The sequence below is a fragment of the Helicoverpa zea genome, chromosome 10 (genome assembly GCF_022581195.2).
Source record: "Helicoverpa zea isolate HzStark_Cry1AcR chromosome 10, ilHelZeax1.1, whole genome shotgun sequence".
Classification (NCBI taxonomy): Eukaryota; Metazoa; Arthropoda; class Insecta; order Lepidoptera; family Noctuidae; genus Helicoverpa; species Helicoverpa zea.
Window position 1 is genome coordinate 9,213,279 of NC_061461.1, and position 17,003 is coordinate 9,230,281.

The 17,003-nt window shown below is 34.7% G+C and overlaps 1 protein-coding gene across 1 annotated transcript in view; it reads left to right on the forward strand.

The window, feature by feature from the left end:
• The first annotated feature begins 4,015 nt into the window (after positions 1-4,015).
• Positions 4,016-17,003, forward strand: part of LOC124634167 (monocarboxylate transporter 3) — a 52,697-nt gene continuing 39,709 nt past the window's right edge. Inside the window, exon 1 of the mRNA XM_047169593.1 lies at positions 4,016-4,140. The gene's annotated coding sequence lies outside the window, so the exon portion shown is untranslated. The remainder of the gene's footprint in view (positions 4,141-17,003) is intronic.

Genomic DNA, 17,003 nt, shown 5'->3' on the forward strand with positions numbered 1-17,003 from the left:
ATCTCTATGAAATGTGTGTCATGATATCATTTGGTACGTCGCATGTGTGTCATTAGGATTAGACCTTAAGTTAATGAAGTAAACAAACGTTGCTTAACCTTATGACACTTATCTGGTGAACGCCCTACAGTTAACTCTAATTTGCTGTTATCTATTCAAGGTCTGAAAATCAATTCTCTGGACCTAGGGGCTAATGATTTCTTTAGATTTAACTTTTCAACAACGATAGTCGTGACCATTCGACATAGGCACACAATACTTACTACCCAAGTCATCATCATCATCATCCTAGCGTTGTCCCGGTTGCCCCTCCGGGCCTGGGGTCCGCTTTCCTGCTACTTCTCCTCCACTTCGCTCGGTCTTCGGCATACCTAACTAAAAAACAGATTTTGTTTTTGTAACGTAACCAACAAGTAACGCTGCTTGAATAGACTAATTAAGCGTCATCTTAAATTTTAGCTAATTAGTTCGACGTTAACACTTACTGCTTATTTAAGAATTAATTTAACCTTGAACATTTAAAACAGTACACAGAAGTCTGACCGACAAATCAACGTGACCCTTTCATGAGCAACATGAATGTGCCCCATTCATTGTGGATAACAACCGTTTGTAAAACGTAACCACCTACGAGCCGTCTGTCGTAAAGTTTACTATCAATCTAATGTTCGACGGAGCAATCACGACAATTGACCCACACATGTAGTGGGACCGGGTTAAATCATTACATCAGCAGTTCAACACTTTTAATTAAACGGCCTCGAAGGCTCAGGAATGCCTATTTTAATAGGTTCAGAGTTTACACCCCAGTAAATTATTTAAGAACCACGAAACGCAGCAATTATTTTTCGGATATCGAAATGTGAAACAAACGTTACATATGGCTTTTAAATGAATGATTTTGAGTTTCAGTTTGATTAAGAAACAAAACTAGTTAAGTAAACTGCATCACATTTCAGTCCACATTCAAATCTTGAACTACCTAATTGAACATCTAACATCCAAGAAAATACTCCCATATGACGGATATTAAATACGAATTCAACTGCATGTCGTTTGAGCAAAACATATTGCACGGCAATTAAATTCGAACTTGAACTAGGTACTATTAATCTGATTGATATATAGCACCTAGGCAATTATAGCTATCGGTAGATAATATATTACGTAGAACAACAGGACATATGAACGATTTGTCAGTAATAAAGCCTAATACAGGATATTTATTAATAGGTAGGGAAATTAAAACCCACGAGACATAATTTATACAATAAACGTGCCTATCATGATTGATCATAAGTGATTGTTGAACATATATATAACAACATAATTTATGAGTACGGAGATAAAGATTACATTAGGTTTTCCGTATGTTGTCGCACTTCCTACTTTTAGTTCCGCAGTAGATCTGAGAAGCTTAATTTTTGCAATATTGCAGGAAAAATATTACTTCCGAAAATTATTAACGTTGAGTGAATTTATACAAGGTGACAGTAACGGGAGGGTTACTAATTTAATTTAGTTCCTTCTTTATTGTTTGTAAAAGCTATTGAGAACTTTGCTTGGAAAAGTTGTTTAAGTTATTGTCATAAATATTTTTTTCCCAGCATAAAGCTGTAGGTTTTTATTTTTGGACAGACAAAACCAGGACATACTTTAGATGACAATAGTTTTGCTGATCGACAGTCGTAGATGAACTAGAAAACTAGTTACATAATATATCTAAACTTCGGTAAAAGTCATTGAAATTCGCGATGTTCACCATAATTTCCATTTGCGATAGACTGTACGGACGCAAGGTTGTTGACCGGCGCGTCTGGTGCAACGCGCGCGTGTGTTACATCAGCCGACCTTGCCCGACACGGAACAATGACAACGACTGTAATGCACTTCGTGGCTTTCAGCTGTCCTAGGCGAAGCCTTGCTAATGTTACAGTCTGTAAAACCTTCCAGAAACTTACTAGAACTGATTAATTTGGCGATAAGTTGTGTAAAAAACTTAGGTATGCCTTAACAATTCAATGAGTTGTATGACCTCAACTTCGAATTACAATTCTAATTTTAAATGACGATTGTAATAACACTTATTTAGTATCCATTACTGTTAACATACACCATTTTATTATTGAAGTATCATCACATAATAAAAAAAATCGGAATGATTCCGTTTTTACCAAAGCATGGTCACCCTACTCAAGGTCACGTTCGTTGAGCAGCTCGTCTGAATCATTCATCGTCATCACGTCAGTAGCCGGTCGGTACTCGAATGTTTTGCTACCGAAACAATAATATATGCGAACTGACCACACCTTTTAGTTAAAATTATCCGACAGTATTTTATGTTGTTTTAAAACATTTTATTTATAGTTCATATTGGCATTGACGTGTAGTAAAGTAAAGCACTTCCCGCTTATTACATTTTCTTAGCTTTATTTCAATACAATGTAACGAATTTGATACAATTCCATATATTACAGCACTGATAATTAAGTACATAAGTACAAAAATTGCAGTAAGATTATGTTGCGTGCGTCACAAACTATTACCGTCTTACCACAAAAACTTTTAAACGTCAGTTTATGCCTTGTCTAAAAAAATGTCAAATTATGACGTTGACATATGGTTCATTTTGCAGCCAAAATTTTATTAGACAAGTGTAAAACAGGGTTTAAAGTTTTTGTAGTAAGGCCCCTTAGGTTTTCCACCAACGGATTTACGAAACCCCGTCCTAATCTCACGAAGATAATCTTTAGCTGTCTCACACAGTGAGTCAGCTTGGTTGTTCTTAGGTAAATTTTAAATGTTAAATGTAGATTAAAAGCTTCGGTAAAACCAATTTATGCATAGGTAAGAACTTATTTTAAGTATCACACAGAACACCATATTTCAATATTTGGTAGGATGCATTTCTGGGCAGGTGCCTACTAGATTTTTTGAACATAAAAGTCATCTGCATTATTGCAGAGTGGAAAAGAAAGTTTAACTCCGGACTTCTCTCAAAGCAATAAAGTGGGCCCTAAATAGCCATTTCTAAAATATGCCATCAATACATACCCTCCTACTTGTTGCCTGTTGCCTTAACAAGAAGGCTGACTGCCAAGTCTCTTAGTTGTTTATGTTTTTTTGTGAAAAAAAAAAGAAAAAAAAAAAAATAACACTTCCACAAAGTACCAGGTATCTGCAGCGTGTAACATTATAACTAAATTACATCAACCGGATTGGATTTCCCTGCAGATTGTTATGCGGTTAAAATAAATTAAACAAATAGGTGGCCAATACTTGAAGGTAAATAAGTTGTCGCATTGCCAAGGCAATCGAAAATGATAACGAATACGCTTATGAATGCGGATATTCAAATCGAAAAAATGCGCATTCAGCTTCTTTATCAAACGAAAATAGCACGGTCTTATGTCAACAACACTCGGATGAAATTCCAAATAGCCATGAAGAAACGAGAACACGCAACATGATGCCAAACGTGTGTACACACACTTACTACAGCCACCACGTGACGACGACATCAACAAGACACGCCTTCCATTGAACACTACAAACTCATTTGCATACAAATGTCCCCCATACTGACAGCAATGAAACCAGAAACAAATCCGTCATCAGATTGTCGCTGACTCACGTGGATGATGTAACATCTCTCAAGCTTGCACCAGACGAATTCCCGAGAAAGAAACATTTGAACTTTTATTAGCAAAAAATCCGCAACTGGTCTGCATAACCTTGGTGTTTGACAGCACGGTAAATTAGCTGTCACAATTAAAAATAACTGAGAGAAATAAACGGAAGTAACTCACAAGACAGATTGTATCTGCTATCTTTATGTTTAATCTCAAACACGATTTGCGGAAACATAGAAATTGTAAAGTTTTTCGAGTTCAACAGTTAAATTGAAGAAAAAAAAAATAAGAACAAAAAAAACGATACAGTCCATCGTAATCATATTATATGGCTACCCTACTTATATTAAGGACGCTACAAGACGAACTGGTAACTGATACTTTTATCGATAAACGTTGACAACACGCAACTTTTTTACTGGATTAATCGCGATCCTCGGATCAAAATCATATTATAATCTGAAGATTTTCCAGCAAGTGGGTAAATCGGCCAAGGCGGTTAGAGGAGGTCAGTAAAGTACTAAATTGTTAAATAATTACTCGTGAGGCATTTTCTATGCCATTCTCTATAATTTATAAATTAACTGAGTTTAGGTTTTACGATGTAATTTAATTAGTTTAGAATAATTTAGTCAGCCGAGCCGCTGAACTTGACTTATTAAAATAAATTGAAGCAATCATTTAAGAAGTTTTGGCGGCCTAGCGGGTAAAGAACCAACCATCGGTTTCAAGTATGAGTATATGGGTTCGATTCCAGGTCACAAAAGTACTGTCGCGCAACTTTGCAACTTTTCTAAGTTTGTATATACTAACATAAAAAAATATAAAAAAACAATAAATAATGTAAATAATGAAGTAATAAGAAAACATGGAGGATCACACGGACATGTCATGTATTATAACTACTTCTAAAAAAAACAATGTAGCTTACAGGTACCTTACAAACAAAAAAAATACTATAATATGTCCACTATAATATCCCATCCGATCAACCGTACAACGATAAATGAATAGATTATTTTAATACAACAACAACGATTATAGTTCGGCCATTCAGAGAATGCGTTCCTGACACGTCGCGATTGAACTGACGACGTAATAACATTCATTGATTATTGATATAATAATGTTGTTTTAATGCTCCTCAATTGTTAAAACGGTAAACAACCAGCAAAAATATTTTTATCGTAACTGCAACGCCATTGCAAAGTTACGTCGTCAGTTCAATCGCGACGTGTCAGGAACGCATTCTCTGAATGGCCGAACTATAAAACATAGGTAATGTGAACTATTTCCGTCATTCTGGGACCTTAACAGCCGGAACCGTAGTTCCGATACAAACTCCTACCATGCATTGTATACAATTATGTCTATTGTCATCACACAATGGCCAGACATTTTAAATGTCATCATTAATCTGTCCGTCGTGATGATCATGTAAATGTTCAATAAGGTAAACTGGTTTTTATAAACCTTTTTGGTCTGACTTGACTTGAACCATGATTCCACCTTCTTACAGAAAAAAAATCCTGTCTGCCGGTTTCCTGAGATTTTTGCCTACCAAATTAGGTGTTAATGTAAAAGTAATAATTAATACGATTGAGATATTATTTTGGCCCCCAATGTTTGGATAAATAAACGGTTAAGATTACGTCATTGAGACTATCAGACAGTTCACAATTCAGTAATAAACAAATGATATATCTACTGACACAGCGGAAACAGACGTCATAATAGTTCATTCAACAATAACAATACGAAGATTTGCTATTAACAACTTTATGATAAGGAATACTTATAAATGTTGTTATACTACTCGTATTTAATGTTAAAACTCGCTTTGAATATTAAAATAAAATAAACATGTGGTATTTATGCTTCGCAGTATAAGTATCACAAAAGAATTTAAAAACCAACCGTCCGGTCCCCTCCCTACCTATATTTTATGACACGACCAATAAGCGCTCAGGTCCTGAATCGCGCAAGCGAAGTTTTTATTGCGTTTGGGACACGGACGCGATTACAAGGACTTAAGGCAGGGGTCCGTTTCTGCTCAGTGAACCAGTGGTTTGGGGTAGAGCTGTTCGAATCTACCTCACCGCACGCATCGAGTTCTCCCGGTTTGGGGACCCGGGTCCTCATGCGGCGGGCAGCACAGACTGCATTCACTCCGATATGAAGCCTTCATGACCGCTATCCCGTCATAGGTGGAATGCCTTCGGTCCCAAGCGACCAGTCCCAAGTTCGGAGGGTACTTGTATTCTCCACACCACTGCAGCAGAAAATTTGACTTCCTTTTGTACCGCTAGAAAAGTTTTTTCTTTCATACATATTTAAGGACTTTTAAGGTATTTATTCAGGTGGAAATGGCGAAACAAAATATGACTAATATGTTAATTTCAGTAAACTTTATTTCAAGTTTTGAATCAGCTAGCGTTTTTTTATTTTTAAAATTACAACTTTATAAAAAAGCTTCATTCAGCTAGCGGGAATACCTTTTTACAAAACGCGGAAAATGTCATGACGAAGGCGTGTTACAAACAGTTAATTAGCAATGTTATTAGTATCGGGTTGTGACCTCGACGCAGTTTTACGATATCAGTCATGTGCTTCACTTCTGCGAAGTTCAGCTGATGTTTGTGCATGTTTATCCCCGTAAACCGGTTAATCTTTTTAAATTAGTTTTAGAAGTATAGAAGATGGTGGTGTGCACTAGCTTTATGTTCATGATTGGTGAAGTTTTATTACCCAAACCGCGGGTTAAAGGAAGATTTTGAGTGTTTGCATTTTAGTCAATGATCCCAAAATGTTGGTACGCGATGCATTGTTATAAAAAGTTCGAGACCATTGTTAAATGATTGTAAACAATCTCCATGATGAATAGTGCTTCTTATGTTGATATACAGACTTGAACGTACTCGTCTCGTGTTCATATAGCACGTTTTCCACGTGATTTTCCAACATATAATTGATGGATAGTCTTCAAATCAAGTTTTTACGAGCATTAACACCGCAAATCTAGACATTTATAAGTATTGTTTGGTTTTTCCTCAATCACTTTTTATCAAGATTGACCCATCACGTTTTATGAAGAGAGCTATGTTATTAGACTCGATAACTTTTAATTTAGATAGGTAGGTAAGTATATGTTATTCAGGAACCGTAAGTATCTATGATAAGGTGTATTTAATAACAATGCAAAGGAACCAGCACATGTCAATGCCAATTAAAGATAAAATAATGAAATGCATTTTGTACTTCCTTAACCAACGGTTACAGTACCTACGTGCAGTAATTTTTTTTTGGTTCCTTAGATTATTTTTCCTGCCTACATTTTAGAGCCCTTGCACGTAGCAAACTTTTGTCGCTTATCATTCGGGCATGAATGATATTGACATTACAATAATCAGGTTTTGGGCTTGTATTAGGATGACTAAAGAGTTATGTTGAATAAGTAATTTGATCTGATTCACGATTACCTTCAAAATAAACTAACTATTAAACAACAGTTTAATCTGCAGTGTGTGTGGCCTCTTAATAATATAGGAAGAATAAAAACCCCTGCGACCACTTCTCGGAAATTTATCAATGACGCAAATCTTTATTTCCGCAAAATTTTTAAGCATGTTCCATCACTACATAATCTTCTAGTTAAACAATGATTGACGTCAACAGACAACGCCAAGTTAAAGTTAGCCACAGTTTTGCGAAAAAACTTTGTATTTTTCTGATATAATTATATTATTATGTTAAATCTCTAGTTGTTGAGTCCTTTTTTGAGAGCTTTTTTTATGGCAAATAATCGTACACCCCTTCCGCAGTGGATGCAGTGTACGGGGGTGTCAGACTCTTACTGACCAAAACCCACCGTGTTCCTTCCTATTCCTAAGCCCTTTATGTACCTACCAGGGCCGACCGAGGTAACAATCTTCGGAGGCCTGAATCACTAATAGGTACTTACTTAGGCTCATTTAAAGTACCTCCCTAAATTGATCTCTACTTACAACAATAATTAGTTTAAGAACATGACACGAGCAAGTTGATTGCCCTGTAATTGTAAACATCTGTGTCACAGATAATTGCAAAACAATTAACAGCTATCTGCTTAAATGTACTGAGTATCAACCTTCTGTTATGTAACGTTTTATATTCTTCAGGCTTTAATGCATAATACAGTAATTAAGGATAACGTTTAATCTACGCCAAAATAAGTTTTTGTAACGGTTAAGGACTTCAATTATAAGGATGCAAACTGAAATTTTATTAATGTTATTGTTTAGAAATAAAACAAAACTTTGATAAATTTCAATAAAAAAGAGATTAAACAGGCGACATTATAAATATGTTAAATATTGACAAAAATATTTAAAGATAAACCATCAGCATCATTAACCCAATTAATTGGCCGGGATTGGCTTCTATAGGAGGTATGGGATTAAAAGAAATAATATACTAATTTGATATTGAAATATTTATTCTATACTTTAAATGGTACTTGGAAGCAATACGTCCGTCTAACAAGATCCCGTGACGCAGTGTGTGTAGAGTTAAATAAACAGTAGATTGTTCAGATAGAACAAAGAACAATGTTATCGAAAGTTAGGGGTATTAGTTTTTGCTTTATATAATCCAACACGCCCCCTCAAAAATTAATCCCTAACTTTTAGTCATTCGTTAGTTTACTATACAGTATCTAGTCTACAATTCAACATTACAAAGTGAATACCAACTTAAATACGACGTAACATATTATACTTCCAAGTAAGGTCTGGGACAACTGTACAATAATGGTCCAACATTTGCTGCACAGGATCAGGGAAAACCCAGAAAAACCTGATCAGACCATTTCATAATGAAATTGTACTTAAATTAAAACTTATTCTATACCCAATCCTTTTCTCAGTCTTATAAAAGACACGACTGGTAAAGGTTTTGTCAACAAGTCTGCCAACTGGTTACCTGTGGAAATATAATTTAATTTTATTACATTTTTCTCGACTTGTTCTCTAGAGAAATGATATTTTATATCTATGTGTTTGGACCTTTTATGACTTGTTGGATTATTAGCTATGCTAATACATCCGTTATTATCTTCATATAAAATAATGGGCTTAGTAATTTTTAAGTTTATGCTTTCTGCCAGAGACTTAAGCCATAATGCTTCTTTAACAGCTTCATATAAAGCCATATATTCGGATTCAGTAGACGAGACCGCTACTGATGTTTGTCTCTTTGTACACCATGTAATTGTATTTTGATCAAATAATTTAAACACATATCCAGTAGTGCTTTTCCTATCATTACAATCGTGGCCACCCCAATCTGAGTCGACATATCCACTTAGGATGTTATTGTAATTATTTCTTGTATATGTTAACTTCAAATCAATTGTGCCTTTGATATATCTTAAAACTCGCTTTAAGCATAACCACAATTCTTTATTGTTCTTATTTGTGTACCGACTTAAAATATTTACGCATGTACTTAAGTCAGGACGCGTACAAAGCATAATGTACATTAAACAACCGATCAGGTGACGGCATGGTGCGTCACACTTCTTATCAGCGTTAAGAGCTTCATAGTTTAATTTAAGCTCCATCGGTGTGTTTATAGGATTGCAATCACTCATATTAAATTTATTCAAAACGGTTTTAATGTAAGCACTTTGGTCTAAAGTAATTTTATCATGGTGTCTCTCTATTTTAATGCCCAAAAATAATTTGATATCGTGTAAGTCGGTCATTTCGAATTTAGTCATTAAATATGCTTTGAAATTATTCATTGTTTGCAAATCTGCACATGCTATAACCAAATCATCGACGTACAAGATTACGTAAATATTTTTAGAAATGTCTCCTTTACCTTTCATATATATACACCTATCTACTGGGGAGTTCTGAAAACCTATTTCTTTGAGACATTGTTCAAATGTTTCGTACCAACATCTAGCTGATTGTTTTAAGCCATAAAGAGCTTTGTTTAATTTGCATACGTAATTATCTTTACATTTTACACCTTCAGGAACTTTCATGTAGATTTCTTCCTTTAGTGTACCATTTAGAAATGCTGTTTTTACATCCATATGATGAATCAGTAAATTATATTGATTTGCGTAGCTAATTAAGAATCTAAAGCTTGCTATTCTAGCAACTGGTGCAAATGTTTCATTATAATCACTAAGATATTCTTGACTGAAACCTCTAGCGACAAGACGTGCCTTATATCTTGAAGGTTGACCTGAAACGTCATTTTTAATAGTGAATATCCATTTACAGTCTACAATATTTTTATTTGATGGTTTTGGTACTAATGTCCATGTATTATTTTTCTTAAGAGAATTGAGTTCTTCTCTGACTGCTTTTTCCCACTGATTCCTATCGTTCAGAGATTTAATTTCATTTAATGATTTTGGTATATTACTTGTGATGGATAACGCACTATAGACATCATAGTCATTTTCATTATATGATTTACGCGAACATGTTTTCAGTCTTTCACTTCTTCGTAAATTTAAAAATTCATCAGGTTTATCCTGATTTTTGTGTTTCAAACTACTCTCAGATTCATTTTCAGGTTCATTCGGTATTTCATGACTACCGATTTTTCGAATTTTACTTGTACTGCATTCATCAGATTGAGAGCTATCTGATTTAGGGCCAGAACTATGAGACTTATAAGACACTGATTTTGTTACGGAGTCATTATCAGTTTCGTCTTGGGAATATGTATTATTACTCCGTTCAGGTCGTAATGAAGGCCTAGATTCGATAAAATTAGTCTCATCAATTACAACGTCCCTTACAGTTTCATATTTTTCGAATTCTGTATTCCAAACTTTATAACCATTGGGTTCATAACCTACCAGTATTCCTTTCCACGACCTATTGTCAAATTTGTTTTTACTGGTTTTATTATGAACATATACAGTTGAACCGAAAACTCTGAGATTTTTAACGCTTGGTTTCCTATCATGCCACATCTCGTATGGTGTCTTTGATTGACTTAAAGCTTTCGTAGGCGTAATATTTATTAAATAAACTGCAGTTAAAACTGCATTTCCCCAAAAACGTTTTGATGCTTTAGTGCCATTTAACATAGCACGAGCTTTTTCTGTTATTGTGCGAACCATACGTTCTGCAACACCATTTAACTGTGGGGTCCTAGGAACTGTTAAATGATAGCTTATGCCTCTTTCTCTACAGTAGTTTTTCATTTCGGTGGATAAGTATTCACCACCGTTATCACTATAAAGATTTACTACTTTGAAATTGAATTTAGCCTCACTTTTAGCGACATAGTCTTTAAAAGCTGTAAACACTTCTGATTTGTAAGTTAACATATACACCACACAATCATGTGTGTATTCATCAACAAATAAAACAAAATAATTTCTGTTATCTATTGTTGGAGGTGTTATAGGACCACAAACATCTGAATGCACAATAAACAGAGGGCGTTTAATGTAACTTTTGTCTTTAACTTTATTAAAAGGCAGGCGAGTCTGCTTCCCATTTATGCATGCTTCACACAACTTATCATTTGGAGTTACGGTATTTATTTCATCTAAGTCATCAATCATCTTATGACATTTTAACTGCAGGAATTTAGTTTTACTTATATGTCCTAGGCGTTGATGCCATAATTCATATTTATTTTCATTAACATAACATGCTTGGGAAGCGGATTCCCCTTTTATTACTGGTATTTTAAACTCTAGAACTATAAGATTATTCAATGTCTTACCTTTCATGATGATTTTACCTTCCTTTGTAATTTGTGTGCCTTTGTCATCAAATATTATGGTGAATCCTGCTTGCTGCATCTTTGATACCGATATTAAATTATATGGTACTTCGGCACAGAACAATACATTTGTAAGTATTCCTTGCACTCCTGTTTGACTGATAAGATTTATGTTTCCCCTTTTAGTTGCTGAAATAAATGTATTGTTTTTTAGCTACTGAAATTTTTAAAGGAGGATTTAAACATTCAAACGATGTGAAGAGATCATCTCTATTTGTGATGTGATCAGACGCTCCTGAATCTAATAGGAATTTAATTGTCGAGTGGTCTTTTTCATAATGGTATGCGCTTGTCATGAACGCAAATCCTGAAAAAGAAGAATTCGAGGTCGTTCCCTCTTGCAGGGCAATAGTTTGGACTTGTCTTGTCCTTTCTGGGGCATTGTTTTGTATATTTGTCTGTCTTTTGAAATAGAAACAATCCTGTTTCTTGTGTCCTTTGCGTCCACAGTAATGACATTTCACAAATTTTTGTTTGTTTGTTTTCTTGAATGTTGTATTCTTCAAATAGTTTTGTTTTGTGCGATTGTATCTGTTTTTATTATATTTTTCTTCAACATGGAGTATCTTTAAACTGGTATCACGACTCTCGTTTTTTAATTTTACTTCGTGATCTAATAGTCTAGTTTTTACAAAACCGAGAGTGATATTTTCTTCAGATAGTGTCTCAATTGCAGTGATAACGCCATCATATGTATTCGGGAGAGTAAGTAATAAATGAGCTACTTTGTCCGTTTCCTCTAATTTAGCTCCAGCAGCTGATAATTCTGTCAGCAGATCGTCAAATGTTGAGAAGTGTTTGATCAAGGGTATATCGGCTTTTAATTTTAATCCCAATAATTGTTTTCTCAGCGCTAATTGAGTTGCTACACTTTTCCTTTCATAGATCGCGTCAAAATGTTTAAAAACTGCTTGAGCAGTCCCATTTTCATTAATATAATTAAGATATGAGTCCGCCAAATATTCGACTATAATACTTTTGGCTGCCTTATTATTCTTTTCCCACTCAGCGGATCGCGTTCCAGGAATTTCTTCGTCAATAACACTGAGCAAGTTTAACTCTGAAAGCAGTGTACGAATTCTAAATTTCCATACACTGTACTTTTCTCCATTAAAAGGCTTAATGTTTCTTTTCACTTTTTCCATTGTCACAACTTTATTTTTATTTACAACTATGCACTTTACTGTCACTACGCACTACTGAATGTTCTCACTACTAAAAGTCCTTTTTTCGCACTGGGCCCATAACCTATAGGAGGTATGGGATTAAAAGAAATAATATACTAATTTGATATTGAAATATTTATTCTATACTTTAAATGGTACTTGGAAGCAATACGTCCGTCTAACAAGATCCCGTGACGCAGTGTGTGTAGAGTTAAATAAACAGTAGATTGTTCAGATAGAACAAAGAACAATGTTATCGAAAGTTAGGGGTATTAGTTTTTGCTTTATATAATCCAACAGCTTCAAATAGATTTGTCGTAAACAGAAACGTCTCAACCTCAATAAATTGAATGATCTTCAAACACTCTTCAAATCATTCATAATGTACACTGTAAACGAGACCCATGTTTACTTAGGGCCCTCCCTAGTTATTTCAATACCACAATTATTCAACGTTTAAGCAAAGAATGTGAGATAATGCGTTCAGTAGTTAAGAGGACGAAAATAGACGCGTGCATCGCGCCGACCTAACGGAATGTGGGGTGTTGTCTGTCATACCCTTTCACCTAAAAATAGACACAATGAAACTCGATGCCCGACTGTTAATGAAGGAACAAGGAACTTTAAAAGAAGAGAAATAAATCTCAGGAGAAATGTTGGAGCTGATCAAAGATAAACTTCTAGTGTGACATTGCACAATCAGAAATGAATCGAAAAGTAGTCGATGAGGATCCTAAAGAAATTGCCATTAAATTGGCTTCAAGAACCACGCGACAGCAATGCAGTTGTCATGCTGCAACTGACTTGCCAACGCAATAATCAACCTTAGCAACATAGTCATAAGAGATAGTTTTCAATCTACGCGGCTTATTTGAAAGCACCCTAGGCTGGGCCAGGGACGTCTGTGATGATAAAGTTCTGTTGATATGTCTACTATGAATAAGCTATATATTATGAGATATGAAAGTTCAAGCACAAACATCAGGTTTTTTATTTAGAAATGAGAAATCAAACTTGCTCTTGAACGTATATCATTGTATGAAGTTCAAAGTAAAAAAATTGTCTTCACGAACGTTAAATTAACATCTTCTGATTAAAGTAATTTTGAATTTAAAAGACACCTTGAATTTTTGATAAGACTTCTGCCATAAACTGGTTTGTGTTTGCTTAACAAGTTTTTAATTGCTCGAGCAGTCACATCACTTTTATAGTTTTTGGCAGACATAATTAAGAAATTCGCATTTAATGGGTATGCATGGATCTTGAAAGAAAAAGAGCAAATTCTGTCTGTTGTTTTATGCCCAGTGTTTAAGATGAAATGCGTAGATGTATTTAATAAATAACACAACTTTAAATAAACATCGAGTCTCGAGTCTAATCAATATTAAAGTAGTTATAGTTATCGGCACGAATCTTGAGCTCTGACCTACATCTGCGCAGAAGTTATTTTAAGTTATTAGCAAAGAACCAATCAAGAGTGACGGCTATGACGCGATGCACTGCGGGCCAATCACCGCTTTACAAAAGGGACCCAATAAATTACTTCTGTGCAGGTGAAAGTCAGAGCTCAAGATTCGTGCCGACTATAGTGATAATTTATTTGATTGTACATATTTTATCCTAACAAAGTTTATTGTATGCTTAAAATATAAAGCTACCAAGTAAGTGAAACGGAAAAATTTCGCATCTTAAATCTATTCTTAAAACTACGTCTAAAAATTATCTGTCACATTAAAAACACAACACACACTTAACACAGTCTCAGAAGATATCGCCATATTCTTTCCTACTGCATACAATGCGCACGAGTGTTTCCTTGGTCCCTTAAGGCTACATTGTAAAGGAAACGTCTAGAGACATGTTAAGTGAGAATACTGATGACTTATTTACACCTTGACATTGTTTTACTTGCCAAACTGTGGTTCCGCACTTCTAAGGTTTGTATGACCTTATCGATTTTGTGTGATTGATTGGGAAAAGGTACGTGGTGGTTCTTTTATCCTTAAGATCTTAAAATCTTACATCTTACATGTCTTAAAATCTTACATGTAGAATATATATAAAATCGTATCTCTTACGGGGGTTTAGCCGTTATCACTAGGTACTCGATGTCAGTCACATAACTTATCCTAAACTCTTTTTTAAGACTTATTTTTTTAGGTCATTAAGATATGTCTGAACGGCTTAGTATGGAAGAATTTATGTATGAGATCCATGTAGAGGTTTAATAAAAAATATCTTGAATTTGTTGCTAATAAGTGCATAAAGCTACACCAATTAGTAATAATTGTAAAAATAATAATAAATTTAACAAAGGTATTCCGGACACGTTTTAATTGTTTGAATAAGTTATTAATGAAGTTATTTAATTATATGTTTGTCTGGTGCAATAACGACTAATTATTACGTGGTTTAATTATATACCGGATAGATTTGTTATTGTTGTTGTTTAAATAATGTGAGAAATAACTGTGGTAAGTATTCGTACGTATTCAGCTTTATGATGTTCATTCAATTATCCTGTTGTGGTTTATTTTATTATTTACAAGTAGGTAACTTTACAATGACGAATAGGGTCATTGACAAGTATTATAAGTACCAGTGTCTTAGTACCTATAACTATAATTACCTCCTTGTATAACTCCAATTATAATTCACTATTCCAAAGAGTTTAAGTCATCGTCCGTTCCCCTGCCCTTATCTCATTTTGTTTATTTTTGGTCGGCGCAGCATGTCTTCTTCTACCATACTTTCCTTTCATCTGCCAAAAAGCTTAGGAATAAGGAATAAAGATCGTCTAACGTTCCAATACGAATGGTTACTTTTTAACCCCCGACGCAAAAACGACGGGGTGTTATAAGTTTGACGTGTCTGTGTGTGTGTGTGTGTGTGTGCGTGTGTGTGTATGTGGCATCGTAGCTCCCAAACGGATGATCGGATTGTAATGCGGTTTTTTTTGTTTGAAAGGAATGTCATTCGGGAGTGTTCTTAGCTGTGTTTGGTGGAAATCGGTTCAGGTCTTCAAGGTCATCAGCTCGTTTGTTAGGTGTGATAGGAATGTTACACGCTCAGTTTACTTGCAAGCATATGTGGGATCTGAAATTTGAAATACTAATGTCTTCTGGAACCACTGAGCTGGTCTGCTGTTAGGACACGAAGATAGGAGACGTAACCCTGAACTGCCGTTTAGTAAACCCATCGAGTTTGGGCTCGTTGAATTTGTCTTGACGAGTTCTCTTCATGTTTCTGATTGACGAGAACCGGATGCCGGAAATGGGATGTGGCGGATGAAACCCTGGAATGCCGGAATGAAACGGATAAACCGATTTATATTTTTGCTTAAAATCTAGAATGACCAAAGGTTAATCTTTGTCGTTTCTCAATCTGTGCAATTCTCCCAGAGCCAGTTTGTCATGAGGATTGTTAAACAGCTTCTTTTGGCCGAGATCGCATATAGCGACCCCATCTTAAAATAAAAGAAATTAAATGAAAGAAGGAAAAATTAAGGAGCTCCTTCAAAAAGCATGAAATAAAATTAAATTATAAATTAAAAAAAACCCCGACCCAAAAAAAGCACGCAAATATTATGACAAAAGGTTAAAAACGCTAAACCCTATAAAAAGCAAAAAAATAACTTTTAACTCTACGTAAGTAGCAACTAAAGCATGTCAGACTAAACTAAATTTTGACGTGTCGGGGGACCGCTTTTTACCTTTAAAAATACTTACATAAATCAAATGTTACCTACCTAATTACAACATTCGTATAAAAAAAAACACGTATCTAAACAAAATTATTATATAAAAAGTTATAAGAAGTATATGTAATGTAGTAGTATATAATTACTTCTAACGTTAGGCTAATAAATTAGAGCGGTCCCCCGACACGACAAAATTTAGTTTAGTCTGACATGCTTTAGTTGGTACTTACGTAGTGTTAAAAGTTATTTTTTGCTTTTTATAGGGTTTAGCGTTTTTAACCTTTTGTCATAATAATTGCGTGCTTTTTTGGGTCGGGGTTTTTTTTTAATTTATAATTTTTAAATCTTTCCTCATAAGATAAACGAAACAGACCAACAAAACTTCCACTTAGAAAAATGTTTCGAGTAACTAAACATAGTTTGTATGTACTATACATATTCAAATTCTACCAACGCAATTTACTGCATGACAGGCCGAATGCTATTTACATAATTCGGGTATTTTCTCACTCGCAGTCATAGGGGAAACTGACGAGGAAAATATTATCAAAACCAGTTTACATTGCCTAGATAATGTTTTTACCCCATAGAGATATAGAAACGCAGCCGATTTTTATAAAATACGTCTATTGAAGTTACTAAATATAATACGGGAAAAAATGTCGTGGTGTAATGGCGTTATAGGTAGGTACTAAAAAAACT